Genomic DNA, 12,441 nt, shown 5'->3' with positions numbered 1-12,441 from the left:
TATATTTTTTCTTACACATTAGCTGTAATATATAAAATAAGCTTGAACGATAAATAGTGTCAAAAACCATTATATAGCGAGTATTTTAGAACAGAGAAAGTATATGACTATAATTACATATTAAATTGTTTTTATTTCTTGAGATTATATTTTTTAGATATTTGCTCCAAATAAAATAAGATTCAATCAGACACAACATGATTAAGACCATATATTCTAGTAACATAATTAGGGCTGTAAAAACGGGTTAAAAGGTCGGAAACAGGTCGGTCAAAAACAGGTTCGGTAAAAAACGGTCGGTCAAAAGCAGGTCGTATAAGTCTTTCGGTACCGGTCGGTATCGGTCGGTTTATTCGGTATCCGGTCGAATCCGGTTTTTTTCCTTGGCGGGTGTCGGTCGGTATGGGTCCGGTATTTATCGGTCCGGTCATTACCGGAAACAGGTCACATTCGGTCGGTCAAAAACGGTTTTTTGCAGGTCGTAATCGGTATACAGATCATAACCGGGCGGTCAAAATCGGTAATCGGTCGGTCACAATCGATATGCGGGTCTGAATCGGTCGGTCACAATCGGTCGGTTTTGGTCGGTATCGGTTCAGTTCAATTTAGTTGAACCGGGATTCAGTTCTGTTCAGTTCAGTTTTGGTTGGTATCGGTTCGGTTCAATTCAGTTAAACCGATATTCCGGTTAATTTGGTTGATATCGGTTCAGTTCAATTCATTTAAACCATGATTTAATTCAGTTCAATTATGTTCCAATTATTCTGTTCCAATTTGGTAAAAAATCGCATCGTGTTGCCTCATAATGTCATTGATCATGCGTTTATCCATGATGGGAATGATATATAGAAGGTGGAACCTCACATCAAGTTTTATAGATGTCGTTAGGTTATGAGTTTTATGACATCAAATTCAACTAATCAACTCCGTCTAAGTTAATTAATAGATCATAACATGTTAATTGATCGACTTGACCCTTGTTAGCCCATGGGTGTGTTATTTTAAGCTAATGTGATCAATCTATCTAATCAATCTAGCTGCCAGCGATCTAAGTTAATTGATTGGTTTTTCATTCTATTTCGTCCTATCTAAGTCAATCATGACAAGTTAACATGTAAATCCATCTACGTTGATATGTTTGATTTTAAATGAGGTTTTCGAAAACTAATCAACTCGATTTAAGTTAATTAATTTATTTGATCATAAGTCTAATTTTTCAACTTGATAAATCGATTATAATTAATTAATATATTTGATCATATCATGTTAATTATTTCTATTTGATAAATCAACTCGTGAATTATTCTAACGATTATCTTTTTGGGTGTAATTTATAGACTTTTCAATTTCAATATAGAATTATATAAATACCAATAACATTATAACATTGTTTTTTTTTTGGCAAATAAAATAATAGTTGCATAATTAGAAGTATATATATATATATTTTAGAAATAAGAAAGAAAGAGGTTTATTTATTAAAATTAAGAAGTTTATTTAGAAACCATTAAATCAATGAATTACTCATATTTAAAAAAAAAATTTAGTTGTAAAAAAAAAAAAAAACACATAAGATTATCCCATTGGTGCACAACCTCAATACATGGATTGTCAACTTGGCAAAAGGCATGATAAATCATAACCCTTCATTTTGAAATCAATTAATCTAAACCATTGATTAAACATACTCTAATATATTAAAAAAAAAAAAAAAAAAAAAACTAATATGAACCGTTAGATCAAGGGATCTAATCTAAACCGTTGATAAGCCCAAGTGTATTTCGCTAATTGCTCCGCGCCTTCTCTGATTCTCTCCCTAAAAACCTAAAAACCCTTAATCCTAATTCTCTGATACTCAGCAGCGCCGTCCCCTAACCCCTTCCCTTTTTTTCATTCTCTCTCTAAATCCCGCGCCTAATCCCTGCCGCTCCTCTCCAGCCAGTTCGCCACCGGCCCACCGCCACTCCTCTCCAGCCGGTCCAACCGTCCAAGTAAGTCTTCTTCCATTTTTTTTTTGTTCGATTTGTTTTTGTGTTTAATTTTATGGGTTTAATGTGTTCGTTTAGGGTTAGATTTAGGGTTTTTTGTATTTAATCTTTGTTTTTTGTGTTTAATCTTTGGTTTTCGTGTTTAATCTTTGTTCGATTTAGTCTTCCAGTTTTTTTGTTCTTAATCTTTGTTTCGTTTTCGTGTTCGATTTAGTCTTGTTCCACTTTTTTTTTGTTCGATTTGTTTTTGTGTTTAATTTTATGGGTTTAATGTGTTCGTTTAGGGTTAGATTTAGGGTTTTTTGTATTTAATCTTTGTTTTTTGTGTTTAATCTTTGGTTTTCGTGTTTAATCTTTGTTCGATTTAGTCTTCCAGTTTTTTTGTTCTTAATCTTTGTTTCGTTTTCGTGTTCTTAATCTTGGTCCAAAAATCAGTTATTCGGTCTCAATCTTTGTTCGGTTCTTAAGGGAGTTTTTTTGTTCTTAATTTTGCAATACTTAATCTTTGTTCGGTTCGGTCTAAAGATATAAAATGCGGTTCTTAATCTTTGTTCTTAATCTGGGTTGTTCTTAATCTTCATTTGATTTTATTTGCGTTCTTATGAATTTTTTTGACTTTCATTTAGTTCTTCGTTCTTCATTCTTGTCTTGTTTTTGTGCTTTCTTTCTGGCTTTCATTCTTCGTTTTTGTTTTAATTTAGTTCTTCATTCTTCATTCTTGTTCTTGTTACTTTTTATTAGCGTTTTTGTGCTTTTTTTTTTTAGTATCATTCGGTTTTATTTTGGTTACTTTTTATTTTGATTTTTGATTTCTTATTCTTGTTTTCATACTTGGTTTCATGTTCTTGTTTTTGTTATTGATTTCAGTTTTTGATTTTGATGGAGATTTCATTTTATTCAGATTTTGTTGTTAGGGTTTTGTTTCTTCGGACGGAGCTGCAGTTTTCCACTCATTTCACTGTAAGATTCAAATTTTATAATTGTTTTCATTCAAGTATTGATTTTCTATCCTGTTTTTTTTTTCCTACAATTTTTTGTCATTTTCGGATAATTTCATTGTTAAATGCTGCATTTTCGGATAATTTTCTATCCTGAGTTGATTGATTTTGTGTTGATTATATGGTTATAATTGGAATTGAAATTTTATTTTTTTAATTAATTGTTTGCAAGTTTTGATCTTGATTGAGTTTTATTATTATTTTTGTTGTTTTGAATTTCATTCATTAAGCTGTTGGACATGTCATAGGTGGTTATAGCGTGCTTTACGTGGAAATTGTGATTGGGTTTATCATCATTTTGGGATTTAAGTGTGTCATCTGTATAATTGTTGTAATTAGTTTGTTTGCTTTGGAGATATCTGTATAATTGTATAATTGTTGGGATTTAAGCGTGCTTTGCTTTGGAGACATGTCATAGGTGGGTTGTTTTCTATTTTTTTGTTCGTATGATGAATGTTTGGGTTAATTTGCTAAATCAGTTGCTAGATTCATGTTCATGTTGGCAAATAAAATCAGGTATTTTGTATGATGAATGTTCATGTTCAAATGTACTGTTTATCTTCTTGATGTTTTTAAAGTCGTTTTTAAGGAGATATTAAGTGTTATTGAGGAAAATAACACTGATCATGATGATAATGCTTCAGGTAAGTGTAGTGCTCTATGAAGATTTTTTTCTTGTAATTGGGTTTTTTACCAAATTATCATATCTGAGCGCCCAATTTATATTTTATAATTAATTTATATTTATTTTATTTTATTTATTATAACTTTCTGTCGTTTTTCCATCTCATGCTCTTAATCATAATACTCAGTATCTGAAAGTTGTTACTTTTATATGATCTTAAGGTACACTAAGTTTAGTGGAGCAGTTCCTTACAGATTATTGAAAGGCGGTGTCGCATTGAGGATTAGGAGCAGGAGATCTAAGGTGGTGATGGAAGAGGAGGAAGAAGATGAAAGTGATGAAATGAGTTATACTTCTGAGAAAATTAAAGAAAAATGATGAAATGAGTTATACTTTTGCAATTTCTTATGCATAACTAAAATTTGGAAAAGACTTTTTGTGTAGTTAGGATTATTGATGTTTATATTATTGGTAGGGAAAAAATGTAATGGATCTATTTTAAATTTCGTCTAAACTATTAAATGAAATGAAAGTGGTTTATCAATTTCATAGGTTAATATTTTGTATTGGTTTATATTGTTATATGTTGATTTTAATACAGTATTAATTAGTCAGCAAATTAACCTGAACTTGGTACTTATATTGGTTGCAAAGTATGAACTATGTTTATGCAATTTTGCAATTTCTGAGTTTTGTAAAATTTATACTTAATTTTTTAGAAAAGAAAAAGGCTTTACTAAATTACTGAGTTAATATATATTAACTTATAATTTATATATTTATTTTATAAAAATTTATATTTAATTTAATTTTCATCATATAGAAATAATATAATTAAGTTTAATTTAATTATTTTATATAAAATTTTATTATATTTTGACAACTTAGAAGAATTATGTAGATAAGTTCGGTCCAAAACAGGTTCGGTACAAAACAGGTTCGGTACAAAACAGGTTCTAGGTTCGGTATAATACAGGTTCGGTACAATATAGATTCGGTCAAAAACGGTCGGTTAAAACGGGTATTAAGCGGGTCGAAAACAGGTTTCGGTCTGAAAACAGGTTCGGTATCGGTCGGTCACGGTATGATAAAAACAGGTCGAAAACGGTTTTCGGTTTAAAACAGGTTCGGTACCGGTCGGTTTCGGTATGTGTAAAACAGGTCGGAAACGGTTTCGGTCACCATTCGGGTTCGTTAGCGGTCGGTATCTGGTCACTTGTATTCGGTCAAAAACGGGTTCGGTATCGGTCGGTAACAAGTCGGTAAAACAGGTTTCTGACCACATTTACAGCCCTAAACATAATATAATACTTCTTTCAGATCAACATAAAGTAGAATTTTTGGTATTGACACAATACTTCTCCAAAATTACGCTATGATGATCAAAGTTGTTGTTTTATGTTAGAGTATATAACATATTAGAAGTTAGTGTGATAAGAGGTTATTGTTTTGAATCTCAATCATCCCTCAAGCTCAAGTAGAATATTTCCTCTAGGTTTGAGTGAAGCCTGTATTACATCTACACTTCTAGCGAAAAGATTCTTGTGTGAGAGGGCGTGTAAGAATATGTAACATAATTAGAACTTTAATCGTTAGTTTAAGTTTTTGATTGAGCTGATTTCTTAACATTATATAGGGAGAAGAGGAATTATTTATATATATTTTCATACTTCTATATATTATTGAAATATAGCCGAAGCATTGCACAATTTAAATGACATCTTTCTATAGGCAAAGTAAAAGTGGTCTTTATTAAAATCCATGAATATAGTTATTAAAATCTCAATTTTGGTTTAACAACATTGGCTTGCATATTTGCCAATACATTAATTATATTACTCTCTCCCTTCTTTTTTTATCTTCCACTTTGAGTTATTCACACATATTAAGGAAGATAGAATCTTTAGGTTGTAGTGAGTATTATTTTAATTAAATAGTAGTGTGAAGTAATGATTGTATTGGAAATATGAGGTTGTAGTGGGTATTATTTTAATTAAATAGTAGTGTGAAGTAATGATTGTATTGAAAGTATGAGAGAGAAAATAATTATAAATAAAAGAAAAGGGGTAAATTAAAAGAAAAATGAGGGTTTTAAGGGGTAAAAGTGGGATAAAAACTTTCCAAAAGTAGAAAGTATTCTAAAGTGGAAGAACTTATAAAACTACTCGTTATAGTAAGGTGGAAGAACTTAAAAGAACAGAGGGAGTATTACTCTATATCTTTAATATATCATGTATATAATTAAAAATTATAATAAGTTGATATTAATAATCTTTGTATTGAGATGAATTAATTATAATCTCACATAATTATTATGTTATAACTTATAAATTAAGAATATAATATAAGATAGAGTAGGTTTAGAAAAGAGATGAATAAAGCTTTCTAGAAAACGGTACTTAATTAATCCAATTTTGTTGATACAGCTGTAAGGTTGAGAAGTTGAATACTACTCAAAGCAAAGTTATATACAGTGTTCTGATTCTGAAGTCTGAAAGTTTAAGACATTAAAAATTACAATAAACCAAGATTATCAGAAAAGAAAGAAGCATTTTTCTAATATAATAATCACTTTTAGGATTCCAAGAAAACTAAACTAAGAAAATCACGTGACAAATCACATGACTACCTTTGCAAGTTTGTAGCAATAGTATTTAGTTATAGTAGTTATTACAATGGTCTTACCAAAAACATGCACATAGTCAAACTAAGTAGCACATGATCCCACTTGCTTTAGATCCCTAACACAAGATCATTGTCATACCAAGAATAGCTTTTACTAGCTTATGAATATGTGTATTTGGTTTTTGACTTTTAACTTTTTATTGGTCAAATTTATTGGAATGATTTATTCTATTTCGATGAATTAAAGATGGTATGTATACTTTATGAGTTATTGGAGCCCTTCCTTTTATTGCCACATGATTTTGGGATGGTATCTCCTTAGCTTATAAAGAGTGAGCAATTCGTGTCCCTTTATTATATACTAGCATTGACAAAAAGTCCAGCTTAATTTTACAAAATTGTTAGAAAAAGTGTATGGTTTAGCTTTTTCTAACAAATATCTCATAACTAATTCCATAACTGTTGGCTTAAAAAATTGACTTAATAGCTAGCAAATCAACTAATTTTTTCAACTGAACAAACCAATTAAAGATTTCAACCAATAGTGGTTTGACAAACATACCCTTTACCCTACAACTAACTTAAAGACCATTTGAAATATCTACCTTTGTTTCTAGTGATACTAAACACAAGAAGAAAACACTATGACCATGAAGGACTATTGCAAAACCCTTGTTGTACTTGTTCTTACACTACTATTGTTATCTTGGTCGAGTGGATTTGAAGCAAGAACACTTGGTGGCTCATCACAATCCTTGAAACATTTGGGATCACATAAGAAGAATCCCTTCAAGAAGGTGGACTCCAGCTTTAGAAGGATACCTCCCAGCAGATCCAATCCCACACAGAACAAGTAAAATTCTGGTTTCAATATGTTCAAAAGAGTTAGGGTGCTTCATAGTTTCCTTAGATAGCTTGTTTCTATGTTAATGATAAATTTGTTATTGGGCTTGTACACAACAAAGTATGTATAAGAGAAAATTAACTGCGCACAAATCTAATGAGGCTCCATCTTATAACCAATTGGTAATAAGAGGAATAGCCCATAAAACATATATAGTCAACTTCTTTAGTTTTTCGATATGAGATCACATCTGAGTTACTTTTCAACAATTATGTGGTTTTTTCAAGTCCCCATAAAGTTTTGTAGATTAGGGATAGTATTTATTTTTTTCTTTTTCTATAATTTTGGTATGAACGGCTTTTAGTTCATTGTAAATCTAGAAATTTTGCAGGATCTCCAAGAAACAGTCTTATCTTACAATAATCCGAGTGTAATACCACAATTTTGTTGTGTTAGTTCTTTTAATAGATTGCTTACTTTTTATGTAAGATACACAATTTAATGTTGGTAGAAAAAGTTTCAATTCAGAATTTGAGACATTTGTCAAAATCTATTCGAATTATAATATCTCAACGTCAACTATCAGTTTAAGTTTTTGATTGAGTTAGTTTTTGATGAGGGGCGTGAATCGTGATGAATATATAATATATAATTACTCTCCTGTAAATTCACACCCCTCATTTAAAATATGATGACAAACATTAAATTTGTAGACATTAAATTCTCATTTTAACTTTAAAATATGATGACAAACATTAATATCTACATTAATATCTACTTTAATATTTGTCATCATATTTTCAAGTTGAAATGAAAATTTAATGTCCTGTAATTAGTCTGTGAAATCTTAAAATTGGTTTTTTAAGTATTGAAATTGATCTTTTAAGTCTTAAAACTGTCAAATTTCATGACTTAAAATGTCAATTGGTCTTTTAACTCTTGAAATTGACATATTAATTTGTGAAATTGGTAAAAAAATATATACAATTGGACTGACCCAATAAGAAGCGTTTCACAAGTGAGACAGTCTCACCCAAGTTTTTGTGTAAACTTGGACGAGACGGTCTCATTATGACACCTTCAATTTGGGTCGGCCCAATTCACGCGTGTAACAACATTTTAATTTTCCGGGCATTTATCAATTTTGACCTTAAAGTTATCAATTTTGAAAATTGATACATTTAAGGTCAAAATTGATATCTTTAAAACCAAAATTGAAAAATGTCTAGAAAATGAAAAGAATGCTCAGGTTGTTACACGTGCGAATTGGGCTGGCCCGAATTGATGTTGGATAATTTAGAGTATAAAAGGTATAAAAGTTTAAGTATAATTATAAGTGCTAATTATACTAAGGTTTAATTCCATGAAAATTATTGGCAAATACTATGGGAATAGTAGGGCAAAGAAAATTATAAAATATTAATTTTATAATTAAGGACAAGAGGCTAAAAATCCGTGTCCAAAAAAGAAATAAGAAAATAGTGCTAAATATTGGAAAGGAATAAAGTGCGCCGAAAATTGAAGCCCAAAAGCTTCAATAGAAGCCAGCAGCTAGTAGGGCTTGAAGAAAGCTTCGTGGGCTGCTGGAGCTGGCCCAATTAGTGGCTGAATTGATTTTAGCATTAATTTGTGGTTGGGCTTGAATTTTTCCAAATCAGTTGTATCAATAGCTATTTTCTTGGGCATTAATATTAAACGGCTGAATTTTAGCTTGATTTAATTGAAATGTGGTGGTTATTTTTAGAACTTATAACCTAAAATTAACTTTCTATTTTATTTCCTAAAAAATAGAAAATTGAGTAAATAATGGAATCATGGGTAGTTAATTCCGCCATTATATATATATATATATGTATATATATATATATATATATATATATATATATATATATATATATATATATATATATATATATATATATATATATATATATATATATATATATATATATATATATATATATATATATATATATAGATTCAATATCTCTTACGTGAGATATCCTATTATTATAAGTGCAATTTTCTTAATTATTTTAAGTGATTATAATATTATTCTTCTCAACCTCCCCATATTAAATTCTCTACAAGTTATTTAGTGTGAAGGAAATTAATCACTTTTTTTCATTCTATTTCTAAGATTGCTCAATATAATCTCTAATATTTCACAAAGCTTAATTACATAGTGCTTATAAATTGCAAACCCTTGTATCTCAAAAGTGTATTCCAGGTTTTAAACCTTCACCACGTAAGCGGAATAACGTTTTTAGGAAAACTAGATAGTGCCTCGGTTTGGTATCAGGTTTCCGTAGACAGTATTGTCTTAAAGTATCTTTAGTTTAAGGTTATTTATTTATTTTAAGTTAATTAAATTCATTGTAATTTCAATTCCTAGAAATTTATATTAGGTTGCAAAGACTTGTAATCTCATAGTGGTGCTTATAATTTCTTCAAGTTTTATTCATATAAACCATTTAACAATCTAAAAGGGTTACTTTAGATTTAACAATCTAAAAGCGTTATTTTATATTTAACAATTGACGGTCTCATTATAAGGCAGTCTTGTCCAAGACCAGCTGTTTGTGTATAATATATTACAGGATCAACCGTATCAACTTAAATTTTTCCTTCAGTTGAACCTCATACATAAGTTTCCCTATTGTGCAGTTGCAATCACGCAGGAAAGAAAGATGTAAACAAGAATCAACTAAACATCTATCATGAAAGAAAAATGTTAACAAGAAAATTGTTTACAGGCCGTGATAGTCGAACATTTGGTCAAAAAGGCCATGCAACTGATGATCAAAAGTGGCCTTATTACTGAAGAAAGGTAGTTCTTACGTTATACGAGCATCCAAACACAGTAGTATATTTGGACTCTCATTTGTTGCCATGTAAGATGAAAAACCGACTAGATATATAGTTAGTCCTGACAATAGAGAATGAAATAATTTTGCTAAGATCGATATGATGTTAAGAATTTTGATGAACGATAATATTTTCAGAATTAACAAGTGTTTGATAAAATAGAATTTGCAAGAATTGACACAATAATTTAAGGAGGTTCACCCATTGATGACTACATGCTCCGTGGTGTGTAGTTTCTTGTTTGTATTATCTCAATGGAGTAAAACACTCTTACAAATGAAGTATTACAATTGAGTAAGAGATAAAACAAAGGCTATGTGTTTGGCTTAGGGGTAGTGTTTGATGTGTGTATGAGAGCTCTCTATTTATAGGAGAGATCACATTAAATAATATTAAGTACATTAAAGTTATGAATAAATGATAATGAAACAACCCAAACACTTGAAGAGTCAAAAACAGCATCTTAGGAGGATCAGAGACATCGCTCGACCAAAAACATGGGCTCGTTCGGTCGAGCGGCACTTCATAAAGCTTTTGACAGTTTTGCTCGACTTTGCTTAGTAGAGCATCTTGAATTAAACCTTAGCACTTCTTCATTAAGTCCCATAACTCCCATGATAACTCACATTTTATTACCTCATTAATCCAAACTTTAATCATATCATAAACCACAAACTAAACTTAGTACACCCTTTTATGACATTCCTAGGATTCCATCCCATAAGTCACCACATAAATGCACACATAAATGTGCATTCAAGTCACACCATTCATAACAGAGAAAAATAACCACAATTATCTTTGCGATTTTGGGACTTGCAATTATGGTGATGGTAACATGTTGCAGATGCGGCACTCATATTTTAATTTGTTTCGCAGATATTGCAATGTGAATCACTAATACGAAATAAATTAATTTTATCATAGAAAAATTAGTTATTTAAATTTTCTATAACATATATTTAAATTAAAGCATATGATAGTTTTAGAACCTCCTACACTCATAAAACGATTAGTACCTAATAATTAGAATAACATCATTGTTACTCTATTTGACTTTACAAACAAGTTACTTAGTAAGGTTTTATATAAAAGGGTGAGCTCAATATCATACCATATAGTAAAAAAGTTATAAAATTTCAAATCACAGCCTCATAATATACGATAATTTAAAAAAAATCATTTGGCTACTTATTATTTAGTTGTTTTAATAAATAGGTACTAATGTATGACTATATAATAAATTTGCTCTCTTATAAAGCTTCTGTTACAAATTAATTTAAAATTGTCTTTAATAGAAAATAGGAAAATTTGTCATAATTGAATATATTTTTCCATTATTGTAACATGAAGTACTATTTTTTTTTCATTTTCTAGCCTTTTTTTTAATCTTTTGTCATTATTTATAATTTTTTTAATTGGAGATTGGATATATAATTAATTCAAGTACATTATTTTAATTTTTTAATCAATTTTTTCATGTGTAATAGTTGTACAATATCCAACCTTATAAAAATATAGAAATTAATGATTTTCTATTCAACCAAAATTTCTCTTAATGCTACTAAATTTTTATTAGATAGTTGTACAATATATTTCTTAATTATTCAACCTTAGAAAAGAAAGCATCTCTTGTAAGCTTAATTTAAAATACTTTCTAATAATAGGAGTATCTTACATCAAGTAAATCTCACCAATAAAACTAATTGTTTTCTATATAAATTGATTTCATTCAAATAATGATAATTTTTTAATATCTTTACTTTTAATAATTTTATCACAATCACACGTTGTTATTCACACGTTGTTATCATTAGTTATGTCTATTTTTACAATTTTTTTATATGTATATTTAATATTTATTTACATACTTACATATCCGTGTACATCATCATCATTCTACCCAGTATATCCCGATCTTAGAAAACTAAGGCTAGGTTCTGAGGAGGGAAATATGGCGGCAATTCATACCCATAAAGGAGAGCGCGGCCAAAAGAGTCCCCGACTTGAGAAAGATAAAGAGACGTAATAACACGTGAAAGCAACTCTTGCGTAATTGGACTAATAGTAACCTGTTTGTGCAAACTTTGTGATTCAAGACCTATTTTAACACCCCATACAAATCATGTGATAGTATACAATTCCTCAAAAGTATATCAATTCGTAAAGATATCAATTTATTAAAGAAAAAGTAAAAGAAAAATGGTGCTTAGCTTTAGTTTTCCATAATAAAATCAAAAGCATCGTCAATAATTTGCTTTTGCTAGTTATCACCATTATTTTTGCTTTCAAAGATATGCTATTCTGCGATAGTAGAAGTAGGATCGATGAGTAATAATGAAACAATAAAGAAGTTTAATGCAAACAATAAAAAAATGACACAAGAGATTTAATGTGGTTCACTATCAATGTGGTAGCTACGACATGTAAAACACAAGTTTTAAGACTTTTTTGATAAAACCATAACTCAATAATAATCTATAAACAAAATTT

The 12,441-nt window shown here is 29.5% G+C and overlaps 1 long non-coding RNA gene across 1 annotated transcript; it reads left to right on the top strand.

The window, feature by feature from the left end:
• Positions 1–1,810: 1,810 nt before the first annotated feature.
• Positions 1,811–4,168, top strand: LOC130813815 (uncharacterized). The gene is made up of 3 exons (XR_009042235.1): positions 1,811–1,991; positions 2,890–2,948; positions 3,833–4,168. It is a non-coding gene; the product is annotated as an uncharacterized LOC130813815 (long non-coding RNA).
• Positions 4,169–12,441: the final 8,273 nt, after the last annotated feature.

Source organism: Amaranthus tricolor, chromosome 5 (assembly GCF_026212465.1).
Source record: "Amaranthus tricolor cultivar Red isolate AtriRed21 chromosome 5, ASM2621246v1, whole genome shotgun sequence".
Lineage (NCBI taxonomy): Eukaryota > Viridiplantae > Streptophyta > Magnoliopsida > Caryophyllales > Amaranthaceae > Amaranthus > Amaranthus tricolor.
This window is presented reverse-complemented; position numbering and strand designations above follow the sequence as displayed.